Here is a 7,560-nt window from a genome sequence, read left to right as displayed (position 1 = left end):
CCTGAAGCCTTCTTCTCCCTTTCCCAGCTTGACACCCCCCACTTGCTTTCCTTCCAAGGAGCCTCTGCCTCCTCCTCCTCCACCAGCCTTAGAAGATAGGCTTAAAAGACTGGGATAAGCCAGAAAATGATGAGGAGGCAGAGGCGGGACTCTGGCTTCCTGCCTCTCCTGAATTCTCCCACTTCAGCTCCTGGCGCTTCCTTCTTCTTCTCCTTCTCCTTCTTCCTCCTCCTCCTCCTCCTCCTCCTCCTCTCTGGGAAAGAAGCACACACGAGATTTTTTTTTGAGTTGGGAAAGAAGGCGAAAGGAGGAGGGATTGTGAGTGAAGAAAACCAGCGCTGGGAAGGAGGGAAGGAGGGGGGGATCCGTGTGAAAGAAAAAGGTGGGGAGGGAGAGTCTGAGGGTATCAGGATATAATATCCTAATATAATATATTAGGACATAATATCTTAATAACCACAAAGGAGAACAGGGCACCGCAAAAATGTAGAGCTTCGCAAGAAAAAAATGGAGGACATGACTCAAGGAAAAGCTGGACACACTCATGTAAATATAAATTCGTGCTTCTTAGCTCTGCTCAAAATGGAAGATCTATTGGAATTCCTCCTGGGCAGAAATGTAGGACATGTCCCGGAAAAAGGAGGACCTCTGCTCACCCTGTCCGCACCGTCGTGCTCCTCTGTGAGTGCTTTCCTTCCCTCCCCTCCCTTCCCCAATTCCTTTTTATTAGTTTGTAATGTCGTCTAATATGCGCCTGGGATTCGTGCCATCGATATAGAATCATAGAACCCTGGAGCTGGAAGGGACCTCAAAGGTCATCCAGTCGAACCCCCTGCCATGCAGGAACTCACCATCAAAGCACTCCCTGGGAGAGATGGCCATCCTTTACAGCGCTATATAAATAATGCTTAATAATTATTATAATTATAATAATCCAGACTCTGTTTCAAAGCCTGCCAAGAAGGAGACTCCACCACTCTTCCAGGCAGCCTATTCCACTGTCAAGCACAGGGTGACCAGAAGTCCTACTAAACGCAAAGGAGGACAAGGCACCACAAAATGTAGGACATTCTAGAAAAAGGGAGAGCATTGTTGGAAGATTTTTTTATTCTCTTCCCCCCACCCTTAGATAGATAGGGATTTCCTGCATGCAAACATCTCCCCCCCTCTCTCTCTTTCATTAAAACTAACCATGTGATTTAGGTCACTCTAACTTTGGGACTAACAGATATTCTCTCTCAAGATTTTCTCTTGAACTGCTGTGCTCCCATCTTCCTCCTCTCTCAACTTTCTTTCGAAATATGATGAGAGAAATATATTTTTCTCTCTCTGCTTGAACTATTCACTAGTCAGATTAGGATATAGCTTTTACTGTATGTACATATAGATGAAAGCCATTGGTAAACTTTTGTTTGAACTCCAAGCCACTTGTGTTGTTTTTGGAGTCAGTCTTAGTTCTTAGGGGAAGCATAGTTAGACAAAGGCACATTTCTCCTACTCTGGTAATTTAAAGCTAGACCCTAGCAGGCTTAGCTTTGACATTTTTGATATTTTAATATTTATGTTTCTTTACCAAAGGCCTTAGGAAACTTAAATTTCCCTACAAGCACGACGAAAGAAAAGCTCAAAACACTCGTAGAAATGGAAATTCATGCTTCTTAGTCCTGCTCAAAATGGAGGACTAATGTGGAATTCCTCCTGGACAGAAGGTGGAAATGAAGGACAAGTCCTGGCAAAGGAGGACCTCTGGTCACCCTGGTCAAACAGCTCTTAGTGTCAGGAAGTTCTTCCTAATATGTAAGGATAGTAAGAAAAGGAAAGGGGAAAGGGGGGAAGCAGAAAAAGAAAAAGAAGTTAATGAGAGGGCTGGTTCTCCTGCCTTCCAGGGGCACCCAGACATTCCTGCTTGCAATCTTGGAGGTGGAGGAAGAAAGTAGCACCCTCTTCCTTTTCTACTTCCTTTTCCTTTTCCTTTTCCTCCTCCTGAGGCTCGCTCAGCAGGACTGCGAAGACTGATTTCATGAGGCTTGTTAAGGGGAATAGAAAGAGAAAATTGCTGGCTGCTTTCCACTAGCTTTTCCAACTCATGCCAGGAGTGGGTTGGCCTTTTGAGAGATCTCTCTATTCCAGTGGGCTGCCAGAGTTATAGCAAAAGGTCTGAAGGAGACGTCTAAGGGACCAGCTCTCCAGCCTTCCTGATGAGGCCCAAACCCCCTCCAAAACAAGCAAAGTGGGCTGTAGTTCTTGCAAGGTGGCCACTGGCAGGTGTCCTTCTTGGAAAACCATTGCATCCTCTCTCCTCAGATAGATAGGTTTCCCCCCTGCATGCCTTCTCTTTATTTGCATGCCATTTGGTCCTGCTGGATCACAGGGGCGATAAATACCTTTGTAATTTGGTAAACACATCGTGTGATCTAGCTAAACTTCCTTAGGAAGTTCTCAAACAACAAAAGATTTCCCTGCTTACCCTTCGGTCTACCATCTCCATGTTCTCTCAACTTTCTTCCGAAAAGTGGTGAGAGAAAGGCTTCTCCTTTTACCCGAACTATATTCACTAGATAGGTTAGGATGTAGCTCCTCCTATGCACACGTAGATTCAAGTTTTGTTTTTAAACTTCAAGCTATTTGTATCATCCTCAGTTCTTAGAAAAGCAATGTTAAACAAAGACCTTTTCTGCTGCTCTGCTGATCTAAAAGCAAGACCCTAACAGGCTTGGCTTTGATATTTTTTTGATATTTTGATATCTTTTTGTTTCCTTACCAAAGGCTGAAGCCTTAAGAAACTTGGATTCCCCCACAGTCCTCATAACCCTAAAGGAGGACAAGACATTCCGGAAGAAACGGAGGACGCTGCCAAATCAAAGCTGGAAACACTCATAATAGAAATGTCAATCCATGCTTCTTATTCATGCTCAAAATGGAGGACCTTTTGGAATCCCTCCTGGACAGAAGGCTGAAATGTAGGACCTCTGGTCACACTGCGCTTTTGTGGCTCCTTTCAGTTTGCTGACATTTTTCATCCCTCCTCTCCCCGATTTACTTTCAGCAATCCAGAACAAGAGTGTATACTGTTAACAGCAATTCCCGAAGTGTTTCTGAAGAGACTCTGGCCCAAACGAAGTTGATTCCTTGGTTGGGATGCTGCTTTTGGATGAGATTTTAAAACACACACACACACACAGCACAACAGATGCAATGTTAATTTAAGAAAGGAAACAAGCACAGGCCAACTTCAAGCAATACCAACAGGGATTCTCGATGCCCCCCCCCCCCCCTTTCTTTTCTTGTTCCTGGTCTTGGGTGAAAGCAGTACGCTACTGAGACTGAGAGTTTGGTGTAAGAGGCAGTATTAAGTTATGTGTAGCAGTAGTTCTGTTCAACAGTTAGAGAAAGGGTTGCAATTGCTATTCTTTTCGCAATTTCCAGCACTAAAACTGCATTGAAGTAAAAGTAGGACTTCAATCCTACCCCCCCCCCTGAATCGGGGGGGGGGGAGACGGATATGGGAAGACGATCCAGTATTCATATTCGTGGCCACATTTCAGACCTTTGGCCACTTTCTTTGAGGGCTTGTCGGTCATCTTTTCCATGCTTTTCCCTAGCCCTCCATCGAAATAACTCCTTGAGTAGTCTAAGCACGGGAGTTGAATGACGTTTGCTTCTATATTTTGGATCCTAAGGTTCTCCACCGATCCTGGGTACACTTCCCCCTTGAAAGCCTCACCTGCACAAAATGTCTCTTAATCCAGAATCATAGGATCAGGCTGCCAGCCACAGGACCCAGGGAAAGGGATAGGATCACATTTGAGAGGGTTTCATTTCCCCGCCCACCCACTCACCCACTTTCCTACAGTTTTTGCTGGGCCAAAAGGTTACCCCTCTCTTGCTCTCCGAGACATGGCTCTCCCTTAGCAGGAGGATCAATCATGAACTGCTCTGGTAAGAAAAATCATGAACTACTCTCGCTTCTGTCTTATGATGGTTGTTGCAAAACCTCTCTCCCTGGCCTGGGCAAAGGGTAGCTTTCAAGCATTAGACCGTGTCCCTTTTCTCCGACCTGGATCTGTTTGTTCCTCGTAGAGCAACAACATTCTCTTCGACTCAGGCCTCGGGGGTGGGAGATCCAGTGCAGTGGATTACCCGAGGAGCCCTCCTTCCCAGGGAATCTTCCCCACCTGTCTCTAAGTACCAGGGACCTTCGCTTCCTTTCATACTTCTGCAAATGCTGGCCAGACATTTATTTCTCAAGGCTAAGATCCTATATCCATTCCTCCTCCTCCTCCTCTTTTTCCTCCTCCTCCTCCTCCTCCCAGTCCTCCTCCTCCTCTTCTTCTCCCTCCTCCTCCTCTTCCTTCCTGTTCTTCTTCTTGCTCCACTTCTTCCTCTTCCTCCTCCTCTTTTTCCTCCTCCTCCTTCTCCTCCCCGTCCCCCTCCTCCTCTTCTTCTTCCTCCTCCTCCTCTTCCTTCCTGTTCTTCTTGCTCCACTTCTCCCTCTTCCTCCTCCTCCTCCTATTCTTCCTCCTCTTTCCTCTTCTTCTTTTTTCTTCTCCTCCTCTTCCTTCCTTTTCCTCTTCTTCCTCCTCTTCTTCTTTCTCTTCCTCCTCCTCTTCTTCCTCCTCCTCTTTCCTCTTCTTCTTCTTCTTCTTCCTCCTCTTTCTCTTCCTCTCTTTTCTTCTTCTTGCTCCACTTCTTCTTCCTCCTCCTCGTCTTCCTCGTCTTTCTTCTTCTTCTTTTTTCTCCTCCTTCTCTTCTTCTGCTTCTTCCTCCTCCTCTTCCTTCCTGCTCCTCTTCCTCCTGTTCCTCCTCTTCTTCCTCCTCCTTCTCTTCCTTCTTGTCCTTCTTCTTTCTCCTCTTTTTCCTCCTCCTCCTCCTCTTCTTCCTCCTCTTTCTGCTTCTTCTTCTCCCCCCTCAATGTTTTTGACTGTCCACCGCACCCACCCCTTTCTTTCTATTCCACCTCTATTCCTCCCAATACAACTGCGCTTACTTCGGAGCAGAGGTGTATATGGGCAGAAATGCAGACAGTCACAACAAGGTGCCAGATCCCGTTCAAGCGGGATCCCAGGCAGCCCTTGGGTTTCAGGCACAAACCAACGGATTGAAATTACGATAAGGGTTTAAAGTGGGGGGTGAGGCTGTGGGGAAGGGGAGAGGGGGGCATGAGGCCGGTCTCTCTCTCTCTCTCTCTCTCTCTCTCTCTTGCCTGTTCCTAAGCTCCTGCCGGAACAGCGTTGCCTGTTTGGAGAAGAAAAGAAAAGGGAAAGAAAGGAAAGTTGCTGATCTGTAAACACACTGGTGGTCCCCAAAGGAGGGGAGAGCCTCCGCGAACAATGAGCCCCTGAGCTTTGGCCCTCTGCTTTGCCAAGCCGCGTGAAAGCACGGAGGGACCCCGGTTTTGTTCTCCGAGGCTGCAGCACCTGCTGCTGCTCCTGGGCTGGACAGAGGGAACCCTCCCCGGGGAGCCCTCCTCCTCCTCCTCCTCCTTTCCCCCCAGACTCGGCTTCCCAGCCTCTTCTCCTCCTCCTTCCCCCCTTATCTTTCTCATCCTCCCATTGTGGGCAAAGGGAGCAGCAGGCTGCATCCATACTGGAAAAATAACCCAGTTTGGCCCCGTTTTAACTCTTTCCTGGCTCAAGGCTATGGAATTCTGGGAGTTGGCCTCACAACAAACTCCAACGCCCAGAATTCCATAGCCTTGAGCAGACAAAGAGTTACAGCGGGGCCAAACCGGGTTGTTTCTCTGATTCCTGGGTGCTCAGATCCGAGGAGAGAATTAGCGGGGTGGCATTGCTGGGGGCTCCGTCTGCTAAATGCCAGGAGGCTTTGTGTGTGTGTGTCTATGTGTTTTGTGTGTGTGTGTTGAAGTCCTTTCCGGCTTCTGGCGACCCTAAAGTGTTGCAGCAAGTGTGTGCCTTGCCCAAGGTCACCCTGTGCCTGTGCCTCTTTGCTGCCTGGCATCCAGCCTTTTCCGACCTCGGGCGACCCTAATGGCTTTTCTTGGCAAAGCTCTTCAGAGGGGGTCCTCTAGGTCTGAGAGAGAGAGTGACTTGCTTCAGGTCACCCAGTGGGTTTCCATGACTGAACCAGGATTTGAATCCAAAGTCATAGTCCAGCGCTGAAAGCAAAAACTGTCCTCGCTTTTTCTTAGCAAGATTTGTTCAGAGAAATAGGGATAGGGGTTTTGACTTGCCAGTAAAGAAACACGCTGCGTGGTTTGAGTGTTGGGCCATGTCTCTGGAGACCAGGGTTCGAATCCCTGCTCACCCATGAAAACTGACTGGATGACCTGGGGCAAGTCACTCTCTCTCTCTCAGCCCCAGAGGATGGCAAGGGCAACCCCCCTCTGTAGAAAAGAGCCTGGAAGACCTCACGATAAAGTTCGCCTTAGGGTCGCCATAAGTCTGGAACGGCTTGAAGGCACAACAACAACACACACACACATACATAAGGAAAGGCGGGACCCTCTTTTCCTGATCCTGCGGATCTCCCCAAGTCACTCTAAGCAGGAACCAAATGTCCCCCTGCTGTCCTTACTTTGTTGCGCGCAAAGTTACTCCTTTACCAAACCAATCTCTGGGGAATAGCGCACCCACGGATTGTGACAAAGAGGCACCAAGGGAATTCCAAACCACCACAACCACAATCACCACAACAGACCCCCAACTCCTCCTCTGCCAGCCAATGAAGGGGAGGAAGGGACGGTGGAAGCTTTCAGGGGTGATTCCAGCCCATGACTCTGGCCAGGGGGCTCCCCCGGTCCACAGGCGATGCTTGCCTTCAAATGGCCACCCCCCCCCCCCCAGTAAAGCTGGCAAGAAGAGAGGAGGGCTGGGGAGCGAGGAGAGGAGCCCTCCGGCCAAGGCAAGGCGGCAGCCGCCTTTTCCAAAAGCAATCGCCAGGCAAACGGCAACAGGAGAGTGCGCCGTCTCCGCCGGCTGCGTGTGTGTGTGTGTGTGTGTGTGTGTGTGGGTCTGCAGGAGGCTCAGTTTGCTTTCTGCTCGCAGGGTTTGCTGGCTTGAATGAGGAAAGGGATCCTCCGTCCTCCTCGCTGCCCCTTCCCTCTCCATCACAACTCAGCCAATGCCACTAGAAGTAAGCAACTGAGCGGTTCCTCCTACTCGTCCTCTTCTTCTTCCTCCTCCTTCTTCCTCTTTTTCTTGTTCCTCTTATTATTATTATTTGTCCCCTTCTTCCTCCTCTTCTTCCTCTTCTCCTCCTTCGCCTCTTCTTCTTCTTCTTCCCCCTCCTCCTCTTCTTCCTCTTCTTCCTCTTCCTCCTCTTCCTTCTTCTTCTTCCTCTTCCTCTTCTACTTCCTCCTCTTCTTCTTCCTCCTCCTCCTCCTCTTCTTCCTCGTCTTCCTTCTCCTTCTGTTCGTCTTCCTCCTCCTCTTCTTCTTCCTCTTCCTCTTTTCCTTCTTCTTTTCCTTCCTATTCCTCTTCTTCTTCCTCCTCCTCCCACTCTTTCCCCGTCCCCCCTCCTTCCTCTCCCTCCCTCCCTCCCTTCTCCTCCTCAGAGTTTGATTACAAAGAGACAGAGAGAGGGAGGGAGGGAGGGAGGGGA

The sequence above is a fragment of the Sceloporus occidentalis genome, unplaced genomic scaffold, assembly GCF_023333645.1.
Source record: "Sceloporus occidentalis isolate IW3139 unplaced genomic scaffold, rSceOcc1.0.p SCAF_6, whole genome shotgun sequence".
Taxonomy (NCBI): Eukaryota; Metazoa; Chordata; class Lepidosauria; order Squamata; family Phrynosomatidae; genus Sceloporus; species Sceloporus occidentalis.
Note: the sequence above shows the minus strand (reverse complement) of the source record.